Below are 14,170 nucleotides of genomic sequence, written 5' to 3'. Positions count from 1 at the left end.
ATGGCTTCCACATTAATTAAAATTACAATAAAGGTAAATTTGGCCAAGGAGGGTTTCGTGTATTTATTAGGTGCTAAGTGGATCCTTAGTTAAGTGAAGGAACCCTACCAGTCACAAAATAAGTAAAATGCTGTTACAACATGTTCTTGATGGATATCTATATTTATACTTAGAGCGTAGCGGAAATCCGTCAGTTCACAGAGTAACTGCTAGGGATTTTACTTATCGTGCTGCACATATGGATCTGTGATCAAATTCATTTCCATAGATCTATCGAAGACCTGTGAAAAGTTTTGTCACCAGTGCTGGAGAAAATCGAAGTCAGAATTGGGATGGTTGGGGGGGGGGGGGGGGGGGATGTACTTGCAGTGCTGGACGAGATGAGAATTTTGATGATAGATGTTCTAGTTCAGAAACAGTTTATTGCACTTTGGATGTGTTTTGATACACATTTTAATGCGATTTCGGAGCGTTTTGATAGAATTGCAGCCTCCCAAACACTCAAGACTGTGAGAAGCTTATAAATTATGCTACATATGCATTCAATTTTAACTATCCGCTTATAACACAGGGTATCCGTAACACCGATTCCAACAAAGACGATATAAGTATCACATAGAAGCGTTATATTGAAGCAAGCCAAACATATTTACCCCAATCTAGGACAGTCTTCTCCACCATACTATCGAATGTAGATACCGCCGAACATAGGTATACCGAATTCGAGTTGGTTCCCGGAAACAATGATTTTCTCACATGTATTAAGGGGAGGAACCAATGTACCGAACAGATTAAAGCCGTTTCCTAATAAGTAAATTATTGCACTAAGTACATTTACTTTGCTATGTGTATGAAAAAATACTAGAGCTATCCGATACTGAAGTCATGAAACGAAAACTGGGTTATATGGCGAAGACAAGTAAGTAGAAAAAGCACTTGCAGATGTGCGAGCAATGTTTACATGTGGTTTTAAACATCGTGTATGGGGAAATCTGGTTACGGCGGGGGACGGGATTATCAAATGGTTCAAATGACTCTGAGCACTATCGGACTTAACTTCTAAGGTCATTAGACCCCCTAGAACTTAGAACTATTTAAATCTAACTGACCTAAGGACATCACACACATCCATGTCCGAGGCAAGATTCGAAGCTCCGGCCGTAGCGGTCGCGCGGTTCCAGGCTGTAGCACCTAGAACCCCTCGGCCACCCCGGCCGGTGGGGATTATCACTGTTTACAGTAAAAAGTAATGTAAATTGGCCACATTGTTGGAATACTGGCCGAAATCAATAAAACTGCGTATTCTGGAAGGAGAGTGGACTGATGATATACACAGGGTGTTACAAAAAGGTACAGCCTAACTTTAAGGAAACATTCCTGACACACAAAGAAAGAAAATATGTTATATTGACATGTGTCCGGAAACGCTTACTTTCCATGTTAGAGCTCATTTTATTACTTCTCTTCAAATCACATTAATCATCGAATGGAACCACACAGCAACAGAACGTACCAGCGTGACTTCAAACACTTTGTTACAGAAAATGTTCAAAATATCCTCCGTTAGCGAGGATACATGCGTCCACCCTCCGTCGCATGGAATCCTGATGCGCTGATGCAGCCCTGGAGAATGGCGTACTGTATCACAGCCGTCCATAATACGAGCACGAAGAGTCTCTACATTTGGTACCGGAGTTGCGTAGACAAGAGCTTTCAAATCCCCCTATAAACGAAAGTCAAGAGAGTTGAGGTCAGGAGAGCGTGGAGGCCATGGAATTGCTCCGCCTCTACCAATCCATCGGTCCCCGAATATGTTGTTGAGAAGCGTACGAACACTTCGACTGAAATGTGCAGGAGCTCCATCGAGCATGAACCACATGTTGTGTCGTACTTGTAAAGGCACATGTTCTAGCAGCACAGGAAGAGTATCCAGTATGAAATCATGATAACGTGCTCCATTGAGCGTAGGTGGAAGAACATGGGGCCCAATCAAGACATCACCAACAATGCTTGCCCAAACGTTCACAGAAAATCTGTGTTGATGACGTGATTGCACAATTTCGTGGGGATTATTGTCAGCCCACACATGTTGATTGCGAAAATTTACAATTTGATCACGTTGGAATGAAGCCTCATCCGTAAAGAGAACATTTGCACTGAAATGAGGATTGACACATTGTTGGATGAACCATTCGCAGAATTGTACCCGTGGAGGCCAATCAGCTGCTGATAGTGCCTGCACAAGCTGTACATGGTACGGAATCAACTGGTTCTCCCGTAGCACTCTCCATACAGTGACGTGGTCAACGTTGCCTTGTACAGCAGCAACTTCTCTGACGCTGACATTAGGGTTATCGTCAACTGTACGAAGAATTGCATCGTCCAGTGCAGGTGTCCTCGTCGTTCTAGGTCTTCCCCAGTCGCGAGTCACAAGCTGGAATGTTCCGTGCTCCCTAAGACGCCGATCAATTGCTTCGAACGTCTTCCTGTCGGGACGCCTTCGTTCTGGAAATCTGTCTTGATACAAACGTACCGCGCCACGGCTATTGCCCTGTGCTAATCCATACATCAAATGGCCATCTGCCAGCTCCGCATTTGTGAACATTGCACTGACTGCAAAACCACGTTCGTGATGAACACTAACCTGTTGATGCTACGTACTCATGTGCTTGATGCTAGTACTATAGAGCAATGAGTCGCATGTCAACACAAGCACCGAAGTCGACATTAGCTTCCTTCAATTGGGCCAACTGATGGTGAATCGAGGAAATACAGTAGATACTGACGAAACTAAAATGAGCTCTAACATGGAAATTAAGCGTTTCCGGACACATGTCCACATAACATATTTTCTTTATTTGTGTGTGAGGAATGTTTCCTGAAAGTTTGGCCGTACCTTTTCGTAACACCCTATATATACACGTCTTAATAGTGGTAGGAGAGTAGAGATAGAGATGCGGTGTCAGGACCGGAACTGCGTGTATTTTCAAAAACGGAACACCGAGTCATCTGTTATCTTGTCACTGTGGAATGAGGGATTACATGTAGAGGTCACGAGAGAAAATACAGAAGATTCAAAGAAGAGCAGCACGTTTTGCTACAGGGGCGCGAAAGTGTCACCATGATTCTCAGCCAACTCCAGTGGCAGAAGCTGCAAGGGACGTACTCTGCATCACATTATGATCTACTGCTGAAGTTCTGAGGCCGTACACTCCTAGAAGATTCAATCAGTATATTGCTTCCGTCTAGGTATATCTCGCGAAATGACGGTCATAATAATATAAGAGAGATTCGAGCCCGCATGGAAGGTCATCAGTAGTCGTTCGTCGTGCGAATCACACGCAATTATAACAGGAAAAGGGGGAAGTGAGACTGAGACACAAAGTACCCTCCGCCACACACAGTAAGGTGGCTTGCGGAGTATATGTGTAGTAGTAAACATAGAATTCTCATAATTATCGGTCTGGTGTTTGATGATGCAGCCGTCATTGTATGTGCACACGTTTATCGAAATAAACGAAGGAGGGTGGATATGGTGGCTTGGTGTCAGGACTGTAGACTGTTGTGGACCATTGTGCAGATGCAAGGATCCCGCGTTCAGTGTTATTGTACAAGAGTGGCCGTGTCTCTGTTACGTTGTTCGCCTGAGTTAATACCTAGATACTCGACACAGACTCGGAAAGCCGCAGGGCATTTCCTAACAGCGTCCGATAGTTCCCCCGCCTGTCGCCCACATTTGTGCTAATACCATTTACAGCGAAATTACTGGCATTACATACGCCGTCTGCCGGACCTCATCTCAGGGATAACTACTGCACACGCGTGGTTAAAGTTATGAGTTTCGTCGCTGTTCTTGATTTAGTTCTGACAACCGTTCATAGCAACACTGCACTATTGCAGTCCTCGATAGCCACTGCAGCAAGCGGGTAATGGGCGATTGTGTGCGGTGTGTTCGTAACAATGCTCTACTGACTGCAGAGCTCCGCCGTGCACGCAGTTGTATCACTTAGGTACACACAACGCTCTATTCCGTTTTCAATTAGAGTAGCCATTCTAATAACCGTGAAATCAACGCTCCACTCAGTAAATAAGCTTTCCGTGCACCTTCCAAAAGAATATCAATAAGGAACAAAGTGTGTTGATCCCTTAAGTCACACAGGGGATTTGCAGCATTAACTAGGGAAATTCACGGTTATGAAACTAAAGGGTTGACTCAAATGAAAATTTCAAATATTTTTACCTGTGATTTATTGAACAAAAATGGAACAGAAGTACAAGATGACTATAATTAAAGTTTAACATTCAAACCGCTGTGGAAATAACACCAGTGATCAGAATGACGTCAAATTGCAACGGAATATTATCGGAGAAGGGAGAAAGCGTACGGCAGAAGAAAAATAAATAGTTATAAAATGCAGCAATAGAAGGCGCTGTAAGCCATATAATTTAATACTGGTCGAGTACAAATGACAAATGAATCTTACAACAATGTCTAAGGTGAACGTTTAATCTTAAACAAAGTGTACTTCTCAGTGTGCATGGGTGTACAGGTGTGATACTGTTAGTTACATAAGCCCATCCACCACGGCAAGGTCATATCACATCGGATGGGGAAAATCGGTTGTCAATTGTCCTGAGGCCAAAGACCGCATAAAAAGTATCAATTACATCGGGTTTTAATTATCCTGAGTCCAAAAATCGTATAAAAAGCATCAATCAAAATCAAATCGTATTATTAATTTCCGTGTGATTGGCGCAAAACATGTTAAATATGTTGTCCAACGTTTTCCGCAACAAGTTAAAATCGAGAAACAGCATGTTCCACAACTGATTGAAGTGTTTCCGGGGTCACGTTCAGAATGTGTTGCGCAATGCTTGCCTTCAGTGCAGCTAAGTTTGCAATCGGAACACTGAACACAGCATTTTTAAGATAGCTCCACAGCCAGAAGTCACTCGGATTAAGATCAGGTGACCGAGACGGCCAGACTGTAGGGAAATGGCGGCTGATAATGTTCTAGCATTTCCGAAATGGCGCTTCAGCAGCTGCTGAACTGGATTTACAATGTGCGGAGGTGCGCCACCTTGCATAAACATAATCCCATCCACACTTTTGCAGAGCTGGAATGAGGTGGTTGCGCAAAAGACACTCATAATGCTTACCAGTGACGGTACAGGTAAAGGACCGGAAGCACCTATATCTTCGAAAAAATACGGCCCCATGATAAATGATGCCGTAAAACCGCACCACACAGTGACCTTTCCAGGATGAAGTGGCACTGGTTGATTTGCGTGTGGATTTTCCGTTGCCCATATTGGACAATTCTGTGTATTGGCATATCCTGTCAGATGGAAGTGGGCTCCGTCTGTCCACAAAATCTTCCACGGCCAATCATTGTCCACTTCCATGCGAGCAACAAATTCTAAAGCAAAGGTCTCTCTTGCTGGCAGGTCAACAGGAATCAACTCGTGGGTAATTATCAATGGATAGCAAATAAGGAGCTTTCGTAGATTTTACGCACCGTGCTCACAGGTATGTCCAATGTTCGGGCAATTCTCGGTGCACTACACGTCTGCACACCACCTCTCGTCTTCTCCTGCATTGCCGTGCCACTGCTTCCACTGACGTCGTATCAACTCATGTCCTCCCTCTACCAGGTTGCACACCAAAAGAACCTGTGTTTTCGAATTTCCGAATCATTTTCTCCAGACCCATGGCAGTCATTGGACCAATGCCTTTTTCAAACCCTTCAGCGTATGGAACTTCTGCAGAGCGACGTGTGCAGTCATCATTGTGTAATACAACTTTTTCAAGCAGAGCGCGGTCCGGCGTTGAGACATTCATGGTGAACGTCGCAGACGCGAAAGGAGGAAAATCCGTGTACCAACTTCAATGGGTCGTGCACGTGACAGGTGTTTTCACTTACGTATTCTGACACATACAGCGTCATCTGCTATTCAATTTTCTCACTATTTTTTTCTTCTTGTGCCATACGTTTTCCCCTTTCTCCGATAATATTCCGTTGCAGTTTGACGTCATTCTGACCAGTGGTGTTAATTCTACAGCGTTTTGAAAATTTACCTTTAATTATAATTACCCTGTGTATTATTTTTTTACTGGCAGTCTTATTGACGCTGTATTTCTCCAGCGCCCAGGAAGTTCACGGGTTCCTCTGCAAAATATTTCTTCATGTGCGCAGCCACTAGTGCTCTGCCTGGTGCACATGGAAAGAAATTTCTTTCCTCCCATCGCTTCTGTGAGTGCCTACTTGTGGCAGTCACTTGGGCGAGGTATGGTTGGTGTGGCGGATGTGGAAGAGTATCAAAGTGGTCAGTGATGGTCCAAGATACTACTTCAGGCGGGTGTAAAATGAATGTGCGCAACGGAAAGTAATAAACGCTAAATTGAAGATTTGGCCCTGTCTGACTACCCCCTGAAGCAGATCTGAGGATCTCTTAATTCTATAATTTACAATATAAACATAAATGAATAATGAGGGGAACTAATCCTACTAAATGATAAATGTTGTTCCAGCTTATATTTCTATTGTAGAGTTTTAAAAAAACATTTAGATTACAAAGTTTATATTTCCTATGCAAAATTACTAATCAATTGCCCAGCTCTGCCCCTTGTTATGACTGCGCGGTCTAATATCAATAACGCGAAATGACTGACAAATGGTTCAAATGGCCCTGAGCACTGTGGGACTTAACATCTGAGGTCATCAGTCCCCTAGAACTTAGAACTACTTAAACCTAACTAACCTAAGGATATCACACACATCCATGCCCGAGGCAGGATTCGAACCTGCGACCGTAGCGGTCGCGCGGTTCCAAACTGTAGCGCCTAGAACCGCTAGGGCACACCGGCCGGTGAAATGACTGACATGATAAACATAGAAAACACTAGAAAACACTAGTTTCAAAGATGATCTACGGTGGTGTGGAACCTCAGTGGAAATAAACAAACGTGATCACAGCTATTGAGCTTTTATAGTCCTAATAAGCCGAAGCAATTTGCGATATCACCGTATGTACTGCGTCCGGTGCGTCGAAGTGATGGTTCTCGTACTCGTCTGCGACGACGGAAGAACTCCAGCCACAAATAAACTCTTTCAAACACTAGGGCAGCAGAAGTTGGTCCTCTGACTAATATAATCTAATACTGTCTTCTCTTGTCTGTCTTCTAAAGACGAGAAACGCGAACTCCCAACCACGGAGTTCAGATAACGTCTCAACGTAAGCATAGGCAGAGGAAGTGCTCTCAGTTACTGAACGCAGCGTACTCAGCGAAGACTTCCAACCCGGAGGTGAAGTCCGGAACCGTGTAGGTTCGCAACAGTACAGTTCCTAAGTGCTCTGACTAAAAACTCCACCGTGAGCAAAGACAGCAAGTCCGTCTCTGCCAACAAAAGCCGATATCGAGCGACCGTCACACAGGGGTGCTCACAACGGAAGACCACATCTCTCCAGCGCTGGATCCCCAGCAAGGCTTGTATCCCCACCATCGTAATTCCGAAAAAGAATCGTATTACAGAAACCACGAAATATTCTCCCTCTCTACAGATTCTTCTGAGCACCGAACAACCATATTTTAGTCTTTTGTCGCCCAGCGCGGAAAATTTGCGAGAAAAAACATGTACTCGTACAATGGTACGCTTCTGAGTAAAAAATTCTTGGAAATAACCCAGCGTGCGAGGTTTCTGAGGTGCCGCTTCTTCGTTCCTCTCATCTGCGTCCAAGATTTTCAGCATTCGGAAGTGTTATCCGGTTATCCATCCGGCCCCTACTGCAATAGTACCCGGCCGCCATCCTATTGTGCTCCAGAGCTCAGGTGCCACAAAGACCGTCTAGCTACTTCTTGTATTTAAAGCAGGACCAACACCTGTGCGGGCCTTCCACCCGCAGCTTGAGTTCTGACTGCCGTTTCGTCTCCACTGGCGTTCCAACCTCTACTAGTATAGGCAATCATTCATTATGCCGTTTGTATAATAAAGACACTCCGTCATCTTTCATGCAATAAGCGTTAACAATTACTTACAAGACATACGTGACAATAATAGTCTCCTTTATACACTCCTGGAAATGGAAAAAAGAACACATTGACACCGGTGTGTCAGACCCACCATACTTGCTCCGGACACTGCGAGAGGGCTGTACAAGCTATGATCACACGCACGGCACAGCGGACACACCAGGAACCGCTGTGTTGGCCGTCGAATGGCGCTAGCTGCGCAGCATTTGTGCACCGCCGCCGTCAGTGTCAGCCAGTTTGCCGTGGCATACGGAGCTCCATCGCAGTCTTTAACACTGATAGCATGCCGCGAAAGCGTGGACGTGAACCGTATGTGCAGTAGACGGACTTTTACCGAGGGCGTATAGTGGGCATGCGGGAGGCCGGGTGGACGTACCGCCGAATTGCTCAACACGTGGGGCGTGAGGTCTCCACAGTACATCGATGTTGTCGCCAGTGCTCGGCGGAAGGTGCACGTGCCCGTCGACCTGGGACCGGACCGCAGCGACGCACGGATGCACGCCAAGACCGTAGGATCCTACGCAGTGCCGTAGGGGACCGCACCGCTACTTCCCAGCAAATTAGGGACACTGTTGCTCCTGGGGTATCGGCGAGGACCATTCGCAACCGTCTCCATGAAGCTGGGCTACGGTCCCGCACACCGTTAGGCCGTCTTCCGCTCACGCCCCAACATCGTTCAGCCCGCCTCCAGTGGTGTCGCGACAGGCGGGACGAATGGAGACGTGTCGTCTTCAGCGATGAGAGTCGCTTCTGCCTTGGTGCCAATGATGGTCGTATGCGTGTTTGGCGCCGTGCAAGTGAGCGCCACAATCGGGACTGCATACGACTGAGGCACACAGGGCCAACACCCGGCATCATGGTGTAGGGAACGATCTCCTACACTGGCCGTACACCTCTGGTGATCGTCGAGGGGACACTGAATAGTGCACGGTACATCCAAACCATCATCGAACCCATCGTTCTACCATTCCTAGACCGGCAAGGGAACTTGCTGTTCCAACAGGACAATGCACGTCCGCATGTATCCCGTGCCACCCAACGTGCTCTAAAAGGTGTAAGTCAACTACCCTGGCCAGCAAGATCTCCGGATCTGTCCCCCATTGAGCATGTTTGGGACTGGATGAAGCATCGTCTCACGCGGTCTGCACGTCCAGCACGAACGCTGCTCCAACTGAGGCGCCAGGTGGAAATGGCATGGCAAGCCGTTCCACAGGACTACATCCAGCATCTCTACGATCGTCTTCATGGGAGAATAGCAGCCTGCATTGCTGCGAAAGGTGGATATACACTGTACTAGTGCCGACATTGTGCGTGCTCTGTTGCCTGTGTCTATGTGCCTGTGGTTCTGTCAGTGTGATCATGTGATGTATCTGACCCCAGGAATGTGTCAATAAAGTTTCCCCTTCCTGGGACAATGAATTCATGGTGTTCTTATTTCAATTTTCAGGAGTGTATATTCATATATACGATGTACAACCTATCACATAATACCTAATTGTGTTTGTGTATGTGTATGAGGTTCGAAATTATAGCCACATTACAATGGTTTCAACAGTTGCACAAGCATTGTGAGGTTCAGCGCTATCATGCTGCTAAACGACACTTGCATTCAGGTATCCTCGTTGATGTCATATGATTGCAGGCCGAAGATGATTTTTCGACACACCAAAATACGTTAGGAGTGTAATAGTCCAAAATAATTACTCGTTCATCCCAAGAGAATGACCGCAATCTTATCTGCAGATGACTGCATTCAAAATTTGTCCGATTTTGGTGATGAGGACTATTGCAATTCCTTATTTGCTCTCTTGTTTTCGGGTTGATGGTAGTGGATCCATGTTCCAGCTCCAGACGGACACGTCACAGTACCGAGAAGGAAGACCATCGCACTTGGCGTAGGCGTACTGTATTTGCAACAGCAATCAGACCACCACAGTGACATAACGAACTGTTACAAACCAGGTACTTCAAGGACAGTTCTGAGCTAGACATTCTGTAGCGTGCAACCCACTGACCCCAAACCATCGCCATTTGCGTCTTCAGTGGTGTCAAGCGAGAGATCATTGAAGGACAGGGTGGAGGTCTGGTGTGTTTTCTAAGCTGGACGTGCCTTGATGGCAGTGATGGTTGTGTGTTAATTAGGAGGCAAGTTGAGGGCATGCAGCCAACCTGTCTGCGTGCTAGATACACTGGACCTACACTAGGAATGCGACTAATTTGGACGTCAGTCTGGAGATTCGACCTGTTGTGCTGCCATTCATGAACAGCAATCTAGGGCGTGTTTTCCAACAGGATGTCGCTCGCCCACAGACCGCTGTTGAAAACATGTCGACACTGTAGAGTATGTTGTGTTACTTGTCCTGCTCAACCACCAGGTCTGTTTCCAATAAAACACATGTGGGACATCATCGGACGACAAGTCCCTGTATTGACCTACCAGATGCAACAGGCATAGAAGTCCAGTCCACAAGTGACATTCGGCACCTGCATTACACAATTCATGCAATTTTGCATGCTTGCGGTCAACATATTGACAGTTAAAAATGGTTCAAATGGCTCTGAGCACTATGGGACTTAACATCTCTGGTCATCAGTCCCTTAGAACTTAGAACTACTTAAACCTAACTAACCTAAGGACATCACACAACACCCAGCCATCATGAGGCAGAGAAAATCCCTGACCCCGCCGGGAACCGAACCCGTGAACCCGGGCACGGGAAGCGAGAACGCTACCGCACGACCACCAGCTGAGGACTTCTGACAGTTACATCGGTTATTAATGTACCTGTATTTCGCATTTTCAATGGCTTATCTCTCGCTGGCATTAATCTGTTATCTTGCAATGTTAGTTAATTATGTTACCTAGACAAATGTATTCCCGAAATGCTATTACTCTACATTAATCATTTTCGATGCTGCGATTTTTTTCCTTAACGCCAGCTGGCACCACCGTACTTACAGCCTTTAGCTGTTCACGTGTAAGCACTCTACATGTCATTCGATCTTTTCCATTAAATGATGTTTACAGAGAGTACCTGTAGTAGTAACCTGACGACTCCTTTTTAAGTCTCTTCCTTGGTCGCTTCCTCGCTCGGTCCAATAGCTTTCCTTTGTGCAGACTATACTCTGCAAGCCAGAGACGGAGCCCCATAAACATTTCCTGTCGTCTGCAAGAACCAAAGGCAGAAGATAGCAGTGTTTGTTGAATCAGCGAACTGTGAATGTTACTTCTCAATGGGAGTTTCCCGTCACTCGACAAAGAGAACTGCAATACGCTTGTGAGAGCAACAGTCATAGAAACATAGACGATTTCTTGTTTCTGCGATGTCCTTCACCAGAAACGTGATCAAGTACGCCCCTCGGCTTTTTACGTATGATGTCTTTGTAATGCTACTGGTTAAGTAGCCCCAGTAAATACGCTACTTCCAACAGGAACTGAATTTTCTCATTTTGAGAGCACTGAAGGGAGACCTATTTGATTGTTAAAAACTATTCAAAAGCCAAGATCGCATAAATACTTCTTTATTGAAGACAACCAGTTTCAACAGACTATGTTGTCATCTCTAGGCCATAAAATTTGTTTTTTGTAAAACATTTTCATTTTAAGCCGACCTGGTCAATAACTGAAAAATCTCCAAACAAGTGAAACAGCCTTAATAAGAATCAAGAATCGTCTATAACTGATACACGCTCAACTGACAGAAAATCATGTGTAGCTAACAACCCTTCACTTTCAGAAAACATAATTTATTTATCTTTCGGCCACACTTGGGTTACCTTCTGACATATTTGCCATAAATGAAAAACCCGATGACTTTTCATCAGAAAATACAGATATCCGTAAGAATTTACAGACGGATTTCAAATAAGTGCTGTGTGTGTGCAAATGTTATCAAAATCAAAATAAAAGATTGCAGTTTTGTGAGACCGCTAAGTATTTTCAACTGTCATTAGAAAGGTTACTTTTTATTTAGACTAATAGCAGTCTATCGTTTCATTTCTGGCTAGAGTTAACGCATTACACGTCGGTATCTTTTCAGCCGCTGTTCAAATACTCGTTCAGCAATCGTGATTAATGCTTGTCTTGATTTCTGCTGATTACATCAATCTACATTTATACTCCACAAGCCACGGAGCGGAATCTCGTGTTGAGACTAAAGAAGTTAATGAAGAGAATCGAATCTTCATTGATCCTACGAAGCCATCACTACTCATTGGAAGTCTACAGGCCGAAATTATGCCTACAAAAGAAGAAACTTCACACTTCGTAACTTCCTGCCTTTCCTTTTAGTTTAAAACCGGCTGCAACAGAAATAGATAACAGGGAGAACTAGCATTTATATTTATACTTCTCGTAATCAGCTAAAAGAATTGCGTCGTCAAAAAAGTCTGGAGCTTCAGTACATGCGATGGGTAGGAGAGCAATAGCAGTTCTGGTCCACCCCACAAGATACACTTTACTCTTCAAGAGTCTCAGATTTTCTGAAAGTTATTACATTTTGTTATTTCCACTCGTGTGATGTGTCATAAAATAAGCCGATAATTTTAACATCACTATCACAAAAAATTAATAATTAATGTAGTAGAAGTCCTACTATAAATCAACTGCATTAATTTAGACATATACTACCTCTCCAAATTACAATTGGTATTAAATCATGAGAAAGACATCACGTCTACTCATCCTATCACATTTGTTCTACCTTACGAATTTTCTTCTCCTGCTGATCCTCGTTCTCCAAAACTATATTCTTGGCATCAGTATCCAGCTGTTTGCTACAACTCTATGGAGAATGACACACACTCACAAGCATCACCCTCTTCTGTGCTGTATCTTATACTTAGTTTTGTGTTGTAATTCGACTCCACCCTAATCTTTTAGGCTGGAGGTTTTAACGTGTTGCAGAGTGGCTGGCTCATCCTTTTATTTTCGTGATCAGCCAGCCACGGTCCTCTGCCGTAGTTTTAATTCTTTCTGCCTTTCTTCTCTATTTTGTTTTTGTTGCTATGCTCCATTTTCCATGTTGTCTTACCATTGACCTTGGGGCTTTTCTTCCCCTCGGAATTTTCGTTTAGTGCTTAGCCTGACTAGTGGATGGTTTCAGTATGCTCTGTGTGTTTATGAAACAAGGCACCGATGACTTTTGCAGTTTGGTCTCTTTAATCTTTAAACCAATCAACCAATCAACAATCACTCAAGTGCCAGTGTGCATTGCAGAAGGTATTGGAGACAAGCCGTGGAAAAATACACACTCACAAACAAAATGGTTCAAATGGCTTTGAGCACTATGGGACTTAACAATTGAGGTCACCAGTCCCCTAGAACTTAGAATTACTTATACCTAGCTAACCTAAAGACATCACACACATCCACGCCCGAGGCAGGATTCGAGCCTGCGACCGTAGCGGTCGCGAGGTTCCAGACTGAAGCGCCTAGAACCGCTCGGCCACACCGGCTGGCCACTCACAAACACACGCACACACACAACGTACCACGGAGGTGTACGGGAAGTCGAAACGAACAATTCGATATGAGTCACTTGTGTTCTATCTAGCTGGGAAACTGACTTAAATTGGATTACAACTGTTCTTGTAAGGGTTAACTTTCGATCGAAATGGAAACATAATTAGGTTTTGCATTGCTTGCTGAAAAGTGCTTTTCGTTTCATTACTCTCACATAAAATGAAAACTTATTAACGTTAACAAAAATGATATTACATTGTTAGTCTCGACTTCCGCTACACATATTTGATATGGAATCAAAGTTAGTGAACCATAACCACAATTTTTTTCACGTGGTAGCTTTGGAGAAGTTCGAAAAGCTCCAGCTGTAGGATGAGATGATTATTCATAACCACTCAACCATCTGCTGGCATATTCTGATTTTCATTGGAAAACTTAAATTTAGAGATTTTGTTAATTATTATTTGTAGTTCGAATGAGCCACTTCAGTCGAACAAAGTAGCTCTGTTCTGGGAGTATTTCATTAGTGGCGATTTGGTTAATTCTGTGAAAACTGTTAGTTGTAGCATATAGCAGTTTCGTTATGCAGCTTTGAAACATATATCCTGTAAAGCTTTATTGTATCACATTTTCGCTGTAGTTGTTTAGACTATGTTTTGTTATAATTAGGCTTT

This window comes from Schistocerca gregaria, chromosome 3, assembly GCF_023897955.1.
Source record: "Schistocerca gregaria isolate iqSchGreg1 chromosome 3, iqSchGreg1.2, whole genome shotgun sequence".
NCBI classification, from domain to species: Eukaryota; Metazoa; Arthropoda; class Insecta; order Orthoptera; family Acrididae; genus Schistocerca; species Schistocerca gregaria.
Note: the sequence above shows the minus strand (reverse complement) of the source record.